The 15,634-nt window shown below is 39.3% G+C and overlaps 1 pseudogene; it reads right to left on the bottom strand.

Annotated features, from left to right (window-relative positions):
* Positions 1-606: 606 nt before the first annotated feature.
* On the bottom strand, positions 607-9,991 carry LOC134326131 (leukotriene B4 receptor 1-like; annotated as a pseudogene).
* Positions 9,992-15,634: the final 5,643 nt, after the last annotated feature.

The following is a 15,634-nucleotide window of genomic DNA, read 5'->3' as shown; positions in this document are numbered from 1 at the left end:
ATTTTCATATAAAACATAAAACAAAAATAACAGAAGTGAACACAAAATGCTAAAATCATTAAGCCATTGCTAAGGCACTGGAACTCCACTGAACAACATTGAGAGTCATTATCCACACAAATAGAGAAAATGTGAGACATTGGTAATCCTTCCCAGAAGTGGCCGGCCTACCAAATTTTTCCAAGATTGCATTAGTGACTCTTTGAGGAAGTCATAAATATTTAAAGGACTGTAGACCTCACTTGCCTTTCAAAATGTTGCAAACTGGCAAAAATAGAAGAAATCTGGTGAGGCGTAAATAAATTTTTTACAGCATTGTTCACAGAATGTTTCTGACAATGTATGTAAATGTTTGACTCGAACAATATTTACAGCTATAGACAGCAGTATTTACACCACTAGAGCAAATCTGTTCAGTACAAATAGTTTGACAGTCTTACTGGCAGTGCGAAAAAAAGTCCTTTGGCACTTAATGCAAGATTGCAAAGCAATGATATGAGTTTACTATTCCAACTCATTGTTGTTAAAAACATGAAATGGTAGCATACATCTTCTAGTAAAAACTGTAGTAAAAGCAGATCCTGTGTATAGTCAAGTTGCCTTAAATTTAAAAAAATATATATGTATTTAAAATGAAAAATTCATACATTAAAAAGATAACATAATGATGGATCCCTGCCTGCATCTATAAATACAGACAGCAAAGAAAACACCTAATGCTATATTAACATTAGCTCAGAAAATAAAGTCAAATAGGGGGTTCTTCAGGTAGCAGGTGTCACACACAGTAATGTTCTCATACTGTAAATATCATGACACTGTGTTTAGGGTCTTAAGCTCCTCTCCACAGCCAGGCTCCACCCTATTACCTTCTTCTCCATAGCTCTTCTTTCTTGACCCACCACTTCGGAACACTTTTAGCGACAATCGTGAAATGGCAGAACTGTCTGTGTGGCTTGTGGAACGTCGTCCGGTGGTGGACGTGTGTTCCGAGTTGGTCCCATCGAAGAGTTTTGCCATGAAGCCGAAGCCGGCACGGCGGATATGTGAGCTGCCGGCGAACACGTAGAGCACAGGGTTTATGCTACTGCTTAGAAATGCAAATGCCGTCACATTGGGACGAGCAGATATAGCCACGTCTAAAAGAGACTTGCTGTGCAGCAGCCCAATCACCTACAACAGAATAGAAACAGATTAAATATAGTGTAGTGATTTACCTGACAAAGTACAAGGACAAGATTCCCAATGTTTTACTGACCGAGTTAATTACATTTTGTAAATATTTAAAAATTTGCTACCTGCAACACACTCCAAAAATTTGGAACCGAGGCATTCCTGTTAATTACACTTTTTAATGGAACTTAGGATGTAAATTATTCAGCTGCTCTACAGTCCATGGTGTATGTTGTCTGAATCTCTCTGAGGGGTCATACATTTTTTATTGAAGACATTTCTGGACTGCTGGCAGGCTAGTAATGCACTTCACTCTGTCTTCACATCCATGCTGCTGTTACACATGGATAAAATAAGGCAGAATCAGGGTTGGCATTGTCCTGTTAAAATAACCATGGACCTCCTAGGAGACGACCTCGACTTGATGGAGACACGTCTTCCTAAAATCCCAATTTACACCACCGCATCAATGGTACCTTCATACATTTCTTCATACTATGACAGATGCTTTTGCACCTTTTGCTGATAAGTCTTAATGATTCTTTTTCTCTTTGGCATGGAGAACTTAACGTTTCTTCATGCAGCAGCGGGCTGTGTTAATTGACAGCAGTTTTCCAAAGTTATTCCGAGCCAATGTGGCTACATTTATCACAATAGCATGACGGTTTCTCATGCAGTGCTGCCTGACTGCTTGAAGGTCACACACATTCAGCAGTGGTTTCCAGCCTTGCCCTACATGGACTGGCATGTCTCCAGAGTCTTTGAATCTTTTTACAAGATTTAGTATGGTGGATGGTGAAAGACCTACATTAACTGCATTTAGAAATTTTGTTTTTAAACTAACAACTATTTTACATATGGGCACAACTTGTTTTAAAAGAGTGTTTCCTGAATATTCTATAAACTTTTCACTTTTATTTTTCCTCTTATCCAGCTTATTTGGAGTGTGTTGCATGCATCGAATTCAAAATTTGTTTATGTTTACAAACCACAATCGGGTGGATTTTGTGATTAGCTCGAATCTAATCTATAGTGGACCAAATGTACTGGATAAACTGCTTTAAGACAAATATGCAGGGCTAAATGAGTGTAGGCTGAATGAGTGGGGTTTTTAATTTGAGTTATAGACTACTTTCAGTAGGCTAGTACATAACTTTGATTATTGAAAAGTGAGTTTTTTTTCTTTCCTATTTCTTATCTAAAATGAAAGGGACTTGTCATATAGCTTAAAAGTCTTCATTACATTGCTACAAACAATGTGTTGTGTGGGCATGTTTTAGTCTTTTGCATCTTATTCAGTGCGCTTTTTGGTTGCTGTGTGTGAAGCCAAGTTTGAAATGGGTGAAAACTTGTTAACCTCTCAAACTGCAACACTTGTGATATAGGCCAGCTTTATTAGCTATCTAAAGTTTACAACACAATGGACAACATGGGCAGTCATGTTAAAGCCTGGATGAGATGGTGTAAGCATATTTTATGTTCATGGCTCTCACTCTTTTAAGGTGCAAATCTAGCTTAACGCAATGGCACTGGTTGGCGAATAAGGCCAGTTGTCGACAAGCTAAGTAAAAATTTGTGTGTCTGCGTGGGTTCAATAGCAAATGCAATAGCAGATTGGATTGCGATAAGTCATAGCTAATTGCTAACTGATGCACATTGAACGATTATATCTGTTTCCCATGTTCACCATGGCAGTGATGTTCATTACAAGTGTATAGTGGAACTGCAGCAAAGTTTAGCAAGAAGTACCAACATTGCTTACCTTGGTTTTCAGTATTCTTATAGAAAGTTTTCCTGATTGTACAATAGTAAAGTGAAAGTAATCATACCTGTATGATGTTAATTAAGTGGTAGGGCAGCCAGAAGACAGTGAATGCTATGATGATGATGAGAATGAGAAGGCTGCCCTTCACACGTCCTTGAAACATGGCACTGCGTAACCGGCAAATAACAGAGGTGTAGCAAAAAATGATAAAGCTGAAGGGGATCAGAAAGCCCAGTATCGTCTCTGTGAGGTACTGGAAGACGACATGTCCATCCCAGTCCCAGTGGTCCTGAGAACAGAGATACACCGATATATTTGGCTTGATCGGTTGTGTGCTGTTGAGATGGATAGAAACACAAATTACAAATGATTAGTTGAGTTCAACAGTTTATCCATGCTTAGAAGCAACATTGAGACCTATGTCTTCTTTTTTTTAGAACTTCAAATCTAAGTTTGTTCATGTGTTTATTGTGGATTGTTCGTGTACATTTACTCGCAGCATAAGGTAATAAATTCAGGTATACTGTGTAGTCCAGGAACGAAACACAGGTGTTACTGTCCTCCATCTGGAGTGTAAGAACAAAGTACTTGACTTAAAGCTTGACTTGGTTGTTTGCTGGAGGAACAAAAAAAGAAGAAGCAGGGGCCTCTATCTTGCATAATAGCCTCTAAGCTCATCCTGATTTCAAAATTGTTTGACTGTGGATAGTGTCACCTGTGTTTCAGCATAAATTTTTTGGTGATATGTATAATTGGTGAGGTCAGACGAGTTTTATTTATTTGGGCACCGTTAAGTAACCAGCTCAACTCCTAATACTCATAATTATTAAGCAGATCAAAATAGATTTTTTTGCTCTTTTGTAGTTCAAGCTGGACAGTTTTTTTCTTGTGCCCACACACAGTATGACAATATTATGTAGTAAAACTAAATTTGTACTCAGCAGCTTATTAACACTGATCGCTAATTGTAGGACATTAAGGCTAAAGTACTAAGGCTGTTGGTTTAATAATATTGGACATGGACATTTGTCAGTATTGCTTGTTTGCATCAGTACATATTTTTTCTCTGTTTACTCTGTGTTTACAATCACCACGCTTCACATTAAAGGTGTGGTGATATTTCCGATGACATCTTTATGTGGGTAACAGCTCAGATAACGATGTTTCTAGTAACCTGACTCAGCTTAAGAAGAAATCAAGCTAACTACTAATCATGTTTCTTATGCAGGTACATTTAGTCACATTTTGTAATTGTTTTTAAGTTGGCAACAACTTAAGTTTTTCTAACTTGGATGAATCTTCCATTACATCTACTCTCAAAACATCCACTCTGAATACTAATTGCTCTTGGAGCTGGGCGGTATGACGGTACATTCATTATAACAGCTTTGATTCCTTGTATGGTATGGATTTTTCATATACCACCATACCATAGCATTGGTAATGCAACAGATTTAAGCTTCAATAGGCAGCGAATCATATAATATTGTTTGCACTATGTAGCGCTGTGCAGATTAGATACAGCTCACTAGTTAGCCAGCATTAGCATAACAGTGTTAACACATGAGAGAGGTTTTTCTTGATATGGTGGAAAAAATAACAAAAACAACAAAGAAATGAGCTCTTTTTTTGTTCAGACACAGATTAAAACACTATATACTGTACGGTCTGTTGTGGCACGGTTATTGCAAAAAAGCAAACGGTTAAGCGACGTTACTACCGGGGCGAAGATACTTCAGTTTAATTGCTATACTGACGTAATACCAACAACACCGAAGCAAGCTGGAAGTGTAGATATGTAAAGTCGTCCACTTTTCTACAACAGACCTGTGATCAAGTTGTACAATCAGTGGAGTCATACCTCAGTCTAACGGTATAACTGTGACTGCAAACGTCTTTTTATTTGTTAAAGGGAGAGCTAATAGTAATTGTATAATACCTAAATATTATATTAATAATAATAATCATATACAGTATATTGCACCTGTTTCACACGTAGTGATTCCATCATATATTGTGTCATTTTTGGGGGCCAAGCAAACCTTATACTGTAGTACTCAAAACCTTTACTATATACATGGTGAAATGAAAATGTTTTATATTCTATGTACGTATGACAGTAAAATCAAACACAGACATATAAAATTCCCAGACATACAAAAAATAGAACATACCGTGATATACCGTGAAACCGTCCGAATCTTACAAATCTTGTGCGAAAGCCTTGTAGTAGCCCATGCAGTTTCATCAAGGTGTGCAGTTATAGACTATAAATTTTCACTTGTGGCCAAACAGTTCCAATAACTCAACAGTTCTATGTCTCGTGTACTAGTAGGTTAATACTAAACTATGTAGTACGAGTTAAAAATAAGATTGTAATTGATCATTATGCATAATTAATTAATACATTATTTTTTAAATTGCTTCATTGTGAGGGTTAAAGTGGTTTTGGAGCCTATCTGAAATACTGGGTGTAGGGCAGGAATTAAACCAGGACTATTTATTGCAGGGTATCACATGTCCATTTTACTTACATTTATGGGCAATTTGATGAAAGGAAACTGGAGTGATTTGGGGGAAAATCCCACACGGACACAAGGAGAACATGCCAGACCTCTCATGGAGAGTCACAAGGTTGGTGCTCAGTTTTGAAGACCCTGGTGTGAAGCACCAACACTTCCTGCTGCACCATCATGTATTTTTTAAACATCTGACCAATATATTGATAATACAAACCTGCGGTAGAAGGGCATGGGCAGCGCCATGAGAAAGGACACGATCCAGACCCCCAGCATGACTTTGTATAGGTTTTTGGTGTTCCTCAGCCTCTGTGACAGGAAGGGATTGCTGACAGCCAGCCAGCGGTCCATGCTCATAACACAGATCAGATAAATTGAGACGTACATGTTGACACAGCAGAGATAGTGCACGGACTTACACATCCCAGCCCCGAACTCCCAGCCCTTTCCACCAGCCAGATAGCGCATGAAAAGGGGGGCACTCAGGAGTACACAAGCATCAGCCACTGCAAGATTCAGGACCAGGAGACATGTAACAGAGCGACGCTGGACACGACATAGTACCGTCCACACCACAAACAAATTCCCTGGAAAACCGAGGATGAAGGCTAAAAGCAGGATTCCTAACCCAATCTGAGCGGACAGTGAGAGTGGCTTGGAGGAAGCAGCGGTGGCGAGGGTTGTAAGGTTTCCGCTTCCCATATCACCAGATTCTTGTAAGATGTGTTAGTGACTTGCTGTAAGCTAAAAAGGAAAAAAGAGGGAAAAAACTATGTTAATACATACCACACAATCTCATTTTTTAATTCTATGTTTTATCTCTAGCAGCCACTTAAATCTGGTCAGGGAGGATTTTCAGTGAGATGTTTCCCATGTAATATGCAATTTGCTTTGAAATTCAAACTGTAAGGTTTGTGTTTAGCGATTTAACGTTTTTCATTCACGTAGCGTTCAAGTGGCTCATGTTTACTGGTTAATTTGCAATATTAGGCGGTCCTAGCAATCCTACGGCAATTGGTTAGTAAAAATGTCTAAAAACACGACTCGGGTACCTGAGTTTGGAAAACTCCCAACCAATTTTGTGGACGCAGGGGAAGGGGGGTGTCAAAATATGGACAAGTCACTGGATGTTCTAGGGTTTTTTTTAATGCATTTTCTCCCCATTTTCCTCCCGATTTAGCACACTCAATTTTGTCTTCCGCTGCTGAGAGATACCAGATTGCATCCAAGGAGAGCACGTCGCCTCTTCCGACACGTGTACAGCCCTCCTCTTCTCGCCTGTGCTTTCTGTACAGGCGTCTCTTCCGCCAATCAGGGTCCTTACACAGCGTATGAAGACCCACCTGCCCACACATAGTCTGACCCCACCGCACAGATACGGTGGCCAATTAGTATCTGCTGCAGGCACTGCCAGTTATGCCCGCTAGATGGCGCACATCTGACCGGTGTGCTAGCGGAATATCCCGCTGCGCCACCTGAGCGCCTAGGATGTTCTAGGTTTAATTGTAGCTTCCATTTAATCTACCATTAAATTAGTGAGTGTAGTTTAATGACTGCTGTGAAATGTGACACTTTTTTTAATAAAATCCATGAAATCTGTGATTTTTGAAAAACAAGGTCTGTGAATTTAAGCACATTTTCTCGTGAATTTAATAGAGCCGTAAGTAAAAAGAACTCATACTAAAATCTTAATAAGAAATATCCAGAGGTTAGGATTGAACTGTAGTCCCTGGAACAGTTCAACATTGACTGTACCACTGTGTCACATATACAGCAAATGAACGTTGTGATGAAAACTGTATGCAATAAACATGCTGACCAGAGGTGGTGCCACTCCAGAACTGAAGCAAGCAAACAGGTGTCCTGCTTGTCTTTTCAAATTTGCAATGCTTTTCCCCTCATAAACATTAATCTGTGTAACCGTTGTTCAGATTTACATTGAGTTTGGAGCTCTGAAAGCAGCAATTGCTGACCAGGCTCGTAGCACAGACACAGATTCAAACTCGGCAATGGTGAGCTAGTTCCTCAACTGTACAAAGATGGTCAGAATAACTAGTGTTGTGTGACGTGGACAGTAATCGCTATGTCAGTGTGCTGCCCAGAAGTGACAAACCGGCACGTGTAGTTCGGACATACATTTAAATAATCACACAGGATGTTTTTGTAATAGAATTTTGCACTACTATGCAACTCTGTACTGGCATTGGTAGAGTTGCATAAAGAAGAAGTTTGCTTTTTGCTAATGCAGTTTATTCATTCGCTATATTTAGATAGTTTTTCCAGTAAGTGTGTTTTACTTAATCTAATTTAGAATTAGTTTATTAATTGTTTATGCCAGTAGCAAACCCAAATCTCTGACATTAGAGCTGAGGATTTCTTTTGGTAAAACAGTATTGCTTTTGCCAGTTAGTGAAAAGGACAATTTAATTGTATTATAGTTACTAAAAATTAGACAAGAACAAGAAATTAAAACCAGGTCTTTGTGTTGCTGTGTGGTATTTACTCTACATGATGCTGTAACATGCCAATCCCATTGTGATTACATGCATTTTCTAGATTTTGGGGCACTAAACAAGATCAAACTCCCAGAGTAGCAAGAAAAGAGTCTATTGTTACAACCATTTAAGGCACAACAAACCAAGTTATTTACAAGAGCACTGGCGTACAATCTTACTGAGCTTTCTTTTATTTTCTCCTATGAATATGCTCTGTTTTTCACCCAGTATCTGCTTTAGTTCAAACACTCCGTAGTTCTTGAAGCATTACAGTACTCTTCTTTTCTAGTTACACCTCTTACTCCCTTGATCCCTTCAATTCTCTGTTTACCTTTTACACATACACATACGCTGATCAGCCATAACATTAAAACCACCTCCTTGTTTCTACACTCACTGTCCATTTTATCAGCTCCACTTACCATATAGAAGCACTTTGTAGTTCTACAATTACTGACTGTAGTCCATCTGTTTCTCTACATACTTTTGAAGCCTGCTTTCACCCTGTTATTCAATGGTCAGGACCACCACAGAGTAGGTATTATACCACTAACATGGTGGTGGTGTGTTAGTGTGTGTTGTGCTGGTATGAGTGGATCAGACACAGCAGTGCTGATGGAGTTTTTAAATACCTCGCTGTCCCTGCTGGACTGAGAATAGTCCAGTCAACAGTGCCCTGTGGGCAGCATCCTGTGACCACCGATGAAGGTCTAGAAGATGGCCAGCTCAAACAGCAGCAATAGATGAGCGATCGTCTCTGACTTTACATCTACAAGGTGGACCAACTAGGTAGGAGTGTCTAATAGAGTGGACAGTGAGTGGACACGGTATGTAAAAACTCCAGCAGCACTGCATACCAGCACAACACACACTAACACAACACCATGTCATTGTCACTGCAGTGCTGAGAATGATCCACCACCCAAATAATACCTGCACTGTAGTGGTCCTGTGGGGGTCCTGACCATTGAAGAACAGGGTGAAAGCAGGCTGAAAAAGTATGTAGAGAAATACGTGGACTACAGTCAGTAATTGCAGAACTACAAAGTGCTTCTATATGGTAAGTGGAGCTGATAAAATGGACAGTGAATGTAGAAACAAGGAGGTGGTTTTAATGTTATGGCTGATCAGTGTACTATGGTGTCTTATCATGTATTCTTGGCTAGGCAGAATGTTCATATCTTAATTTTTAAGTGACACACATTCTTTAAAAAGGGCCATAGCCCTTGGTTTCATTAATTATGTCACTCAAACATAAGCAAATATTCCACATCTTATTCATTTCTTCACAAGACCACTGCTGCATGACTTTTATCTGTAATGTAGTAGTTATCCAGTGCAGTAATAAGTGGAGTAATTCATCCGTGTGCTGAGAAAAGATAAGAAGGCCTTGCTAATACAAAGTGGACATTTAGTAAGTGTCTGAAACTCCAGGTTGTTAGGTTAATTAAGGATCTGAGGATTTTTTAGCTACACCCAACAAACCATCAATTTGGAGTTCATAAGGAAATGTAATGCTTCATTATTGCATCTCAGCTTTATGTGGAAAAATTAACTGCAGAATCTTAGTAAACAAGTGACTATCACATTCTGTAACTGAGGAAAAACTATACCACATGAAGTGGAAATAGGTCAAACTTGCTTAAACATTACCAGTTTTTTGTGATCAAGTATGCACTTCATGTGTTTTCAGTTGAAAAGTCATTGAGCGTGCTGGTTGCGTGTTAGAATTGCATTGGTAGTTATCTGGTACTGGGACTGTGGGTTTACGCAATGCATTTACGCAGTAATAAGATTTCAGCATCTTATGTCATGTATTATTGCTTTGTAATCAAGCAGCTCAAGTTTGGACAGGAAAGTAGGGGCAGCACCTCTGCCCATTTGTTGCCAGGATTGCAACAGTAGTAAATTCCCATCGTGCATCACCTTTATCAGCAATGACTGCAGCTAAATGCTTTGTATTATTTAATGTGTTACATGTAAGTCAGAGACACTATGAAGTTTCTAAAATGAACTACTTGTAGGTCTAACCACAGCATTTCGATTTAAGTCACGACTGTGAAATGCAATCTCTGATTTAGTCAGAGATTCTTAATCTTTTGGCCAATGACCCTTCGTAAGGATTTCACTTATTTTAATAAACGTTTATTAATCATCCAAGTTTCTTTATTAGCAGTGATTTCATCCCATTTATCCTTTTTTAGCCCAGTGTTGGCAGACTTTGAAGATAATGGCTTGTACTGTGCTCTTGTCTTGTAGCTTTAAATGGGTTTGAAACACATTTCAGACTGATTTCAGATTTTAACCATTTATTTAAAGTTTTTACATAGCCTAGTGGGTAGAGTTTTGGGCTATCAGTTAAAAGGTTGAGAGTTCAAATCCCAGCTCTGCTATGCAGCCACTGTTGGGTCCTTGAGCAAGGCCCTTAACCCTCTCTGCTCCAGGGGCGCTGTACAATGGCTGACCCTGCGCTCTGACCCCAGCTTCCAAACAAGCTGGGATATGCGAAGAAAGAATTTGGTTGTACTGTACACGTGTATATGTATATATATAAATAAAAGCATTCTATTATATATTCTTTTAAAAACTTTAGATTGGCAGCTTGAGATTGATATTTTACAGATTTGGCTTAAATGAAGTCTGATTGTTTGACTGGGGATTGTTTAATTGGTGAATTGAACCCACTGTGACCCTATTTGTTTTTCTGTTTACTATTTCATTATTGAGTTTGTCACTCAGATGATGCAGCAGTCTATTATGCTAGCCCACCAGTGCTGAGATCTGGTTTCAAATTTCAGCAGTGCCATCCAGGTGCTATCGGTCGGCCACGAGTGACTGTTCCTGAGAGGGGTGGGTCAAAGCCCTGCGATGGATTAACACCTGGGTTTAGGGTATGCCTGCCTTGCGCCCAGTGTTTTCTGGTATTAATTTGGTATTTTTTCCATTGAAAAAACAGTGCTTGCAAGGCGGGAACACCCTGGACAAGGCACAAATCCATTGCAAGGCTTAAACCTAAGATATAGCATTTGAACCTAGATCTCACGGTGATGAGTTAGCGTAATACACCCCTGCGAAACCTGAGAGCTGAAATTTATATTTGTATTAGTCTCTGTAATTCCAAAAGCCCCCCAGGACAGAAGGTGCCAGTTTATTGCAGGTCATCACACCCACTCTGGTATTGACGCCAACTCAGATCTAGGATTAATATAAAGTAGCCTACTCACCTACTATTCTTAGTAGTTTAAAGACAACAGTACAAGCCTTTGTTCTGGCTGGTTACTCAACAGACAAAATTGTCTGTGTCTGAGGGAATAAAGGACAGATAGGAGTTCACATACTTGCCACTGCATCAATGTGTCTGCACGAGTGACAGAAGAATAAGCATTTTACAATGTATGTGCTGAAGCATAAATACACTTCACTGCAATTGGTAAAGTACCTTTCGGAATTTGAAAATATCCAAATTGAATGGGCACTTGGGTAGCAAGTAAATGCATGAACAGAATATAATATAACTCTTAAAAACTTGAACTAAAAGGTTGGAACCAAACATAGACCACTGCAGCACCTTGTGATATAAGCTATCTAGCTTTAAAATGTTAATGTATCTGAAGAAGCAAACACACACAATCCAATACAATCTCAGCTTTATTGTCCTAAATTCAGACATTTTTGACTTAAAATAGTAAAATGTGTTATGAATCTGATACCATGTATCGCAGAGGAGAGAAAATAATGGACCTGTCCAAGACCAAGACAAAACTAATGCTTATACATTACCAAAAATATATATAATGAAATACACATATATAGGTAGAACTATAAATGCATTTAAATGAATTGGGAAACTTACCTCCGCAAAAAGGCTTTTAGCCAAGAGAATCAAATTTTCGAATAGTTGTCTCAGGGCTCTACTCAAGTATGTCTTTTCTTTCTTTCTTCCTTTATTTGTATGACTGCAACAGCACAGCACAGCACTCTTATAACAGACAGGAAAGAGAAATGAACAAATACAGTGCAAAAAACAGGAGGGGAGAAAGACATCCAGAAGGAGGAAGAACTATTAGAACAGAGTAGACAAAGTAAGAGAATACAAGTGCCCCTTATCTGTTGTTATCAAAGAAAATGTGTTTAGACACCCCACTTCCAGAGTGCTATTTTTTTGCTGCTTGTAACACACATTAAAATCATCCCAGTTGAACCAGCTGCTCCATTCAAATCCAGGGTTGAAGTGAAAAACGATGAGGGCAAGGCAGGAATATTACTCACCTATACACTCACTTACATTCAGAGGCAATTTAAACAAGTCACCTTCTATATGTGTTCGGGCGGCACTGTGGCTAAGTGGGTAGCACTGTTGCCTCACAGCAAGAAGGTCCTGGGTTCGATCCCCAGTTGGGGCGGTCCGGGTCCTTTCTGTGTGGAGTTTGCATGTTCTCCCCATGTCTGCGTGGGTTTACTCCGGGTGCTCCGGTTTTCTCCCACAGTCCAAAGACGTGCAAGTGAGGTGAATTGGAGACACTAAATTGTCCATGACTGTGTTTGATATAACCTCGTGAACTGATGAATCTTGTGTATCAATTAACTACCGTTCCTGTCATGAATGTAACCAAAGACGTTACGTTAAAACCCTAATAAACAAACAAACAATCTATATGTGTTTAGAGCAGCAGAGATGCACGAGAGTCACACGTAAGTCACACACACAGGGACTTCAGACTCGACTCGGACTCCTTTCAAATGACTCGGACTCGACTCGTGACTCGCATAAGAAGACTTGTGGACAACAAAAGTCAGCAACATTAGTTACATGTGACAATTATATATATATGCATATATATGATCCGACATCATTCTGATTGTGTCATTTTCTGCTCTCTAATAACGCCGTCTTATTCGGCCATCTTAACCCACAATGCACACAATGGATAAATGTTCCAGCCTGCTTCCGGCATAGTGATGAAGCTTCGCTCCCTACTTAAAATGGTGGAAACAAATGGAACGCTCCTACAGAATTGCCGCTTATGATTGTAAGAACCGCTTTCTGAACCAATCAGACCTTATTTTAATGTTTAGTAAGAAATGCTGTTATTTGCAAGTATTTAGTTTGCAGCGTCACACAGATGATTGTCAATGTAATTCTTGATTCGTGTTTTACTTCACAACCGGGAAAAGTTTGGAGGTTTTTAATTATAAGCACATTTACAAAATAACGGATTATATTCCTAATGGGACACACGCTTATAAATGTAATAGCATCTGGAAGAACATAAGCTAAGGTAAGCAGTATTATGGATTTTTTAAATGTGTTTGGGATTTTGGCCACTGTGCCGTAATTTGCAATGAAAACAAAACGTCAGTTTAAGATTTTAACTGGTACCTAGGAAAGTAAAGGCACAAAGTAAAACAGCAAAATACAGTTGCTAATCTGTTGTTATTTTTATCTGAATTTACATATTATTTGTTTATTTCTATGCTACATTTCCAAATTTGTGTAGATTATATTGACTCGTGGCTTGACTCGGACTCTAGTTTAAAGACTTGTGACTTGACTCGGACTCTAGCCTAAAGACTCGTAACTTGACTCGGACTCTAGTTTAAAGACTCGTAACTTGACTCAGACTCTAGCCTAAAGACTTGTAACTTGACTCGGACTCTAGTTTAAAGACTCGTAACTTGACTTGGACTCTAGTTTAAAGACTCGTAACTTGACTCAGACTCTAGCCTAAAGACTCGTAACTTGACTCAGACCCTAGCCTAAAGACTCGTAACTTGACTCGGACTCTAGCCTAAAGACTCGTAACTTGACTCGGACTCTAGTTTAAAGACTCGTGACTTGACTGGGACTCTAGCCTAAAGACTTGTAACTTGACTCGGACTCTAGTTTAAAGACTCGTAACTTGACTCTCACTCTAGTTTAAAGACTCGTGACTTGACTGGCAAGCAATTACTGTCGGTTAAGTTTACCATTTTCTCCTATTGTCCTGGTGGGTTTCATCTGCGGACTCAAGTGCTCTTCCAACTCTGGAAACATGTAGAAGGTGCACCGACTGGTTTAAATTGCCTCTGGGTGTAAAAGTGGTGTTCAAATAGTGCACCCTGGGAGGTGCAGGGGAACTGTGGGAAGGAAACAAGCATGATAGATTTGATTAAAATAAGTCAGACAGATTTTTTTTTATTTTTAAAACACTACAGTGCTGTGATAAATTGGTTCCTTTTTATTTAATGTTTTGTACTGAATGTGTATTTGCTACACTGAAGTGAACAAATCATTATCCAAAAATGTATCCAACATGCTGTACTTATCAACTTAAGTAAGTTAGACTAATTTACCAGACTCTATTTATTTAACAAGTTCTGTATATGCACAAAGTCAAGCAGTCTCACTACAGAACACTACACCACAATTTCAGAAAGCTTAGACAAATGCTGTTGAAATATGTCTGTTTGGCAGAGATCTTAAGGCTCAAATGCTTTACTAAATCACAGTACAGGCCATTATTTTAAATAATGAAAACTAAACAGTGTTGTATCGGTGTAGGAATTACCATACTACTAAACATTCTGCTAGGAAATTTAGAAAGTTACAAACAAGTTTAGTCTTACAACTTTTTTGGACAATAAGAATCTCCTCTAGGCTGGAAATCAGCCATAACATTAAAACCACCTTCTTATTTCTACACTCACTGTCCATTTTATCAGCTCCACTTACCATATAGAAGCACTTTGTAGTTCTACAATTACTGACTGTAGTCCATCTGTTTCTCTGCATGCTTTGTTAGGTCCCTTTCATGCTGTTCTTCAATGGTCAGGACCCCCACAGAACCACCACAGAGCAGGTATTATTTAGGTGGTGGATGATTCTCAGCACTGCAGTGACACTGACATGGTGGTGGTGTGTTAGTGTGTGTTGTGCTGGTATGAGCGGATCAGACACAGCAGCGCTGCTGGAGTTTTTAAATACCGTGTCCACTCACTGTCCATTCTATTAGAAACTCCTACCTAGTTGGTCCACCTTGTAGATGTAAAGTCAGAGACGATCGCTCATCTATTGCTGCTGTTTGAGTTGGTCATCTTCTAGACCTTCATCAGTGGTCACAGGACGCTGCCCACGGGGCGCTGTTGGCTGGCTATTTTTGGTTGGTGGACTATTCTCAGTCCAGCAGTGACAGTGAGGTGATTAAAAACTCCATCAGCAGTTCTGTGTCTTATCCACTCATACCAGCACAACACACACTAACACACCACCACCATGTCAGTGTCACTGCAGTGCTGAGAATGATCCACCACCCAAATAATACCTGCTCTGTAGTGGTTCTGTGGGGGTCCTGACCATTGAAGAACAGGGTTAAAGGTGGCTAACAAAGCATGCAGAGTAACAGATGGACTACAGTCAGTAATTGTAGAACTACAAAGTGCTTCTATATGGTGCTTCTATCCAAGTGGAGATGATAAAATGTACAGTGAGTGTAGAATCAAGGAAGTGGTTTTAATGTTATGGCTGATCAATATACAGTAAATGCATTGTATTGTGCATTTTCTTTTGTGTGAGCGTTTGAGTGGAAATTTAAACGTTGCATGTGACGGTCAATTCTTTTATTCAAAAGGTCAGATTTCATTGAGTCTTACCATTTTTATTAAAGCACATGATCAGACAGCACTCAGCTAGATTTGATCTGCTC

Source organism: Trichomycterus rosablanca, chromosome 14 (genome assembly GCF_030014385.1).
Source record: "Trichomycterus rosablanca isolate fTriRos1 chromosome 14, fTriRos1.hap1, whole genome shotgun sequence".
In the NCBI taxonomy this organism is placed as follows: domain Eukaryota; kingdom Metazoa; phylum Chordata; class Actinopteri; order Siluriformes; family Trichomycteridae; genus Trichomycterus; species Trichomycterus rosablanca.
The sequence above is the reverse complement of the archived record's forward strand: the minus strand, read 5'-3'. Positions and strand labels throughout refer to the sequence as shown.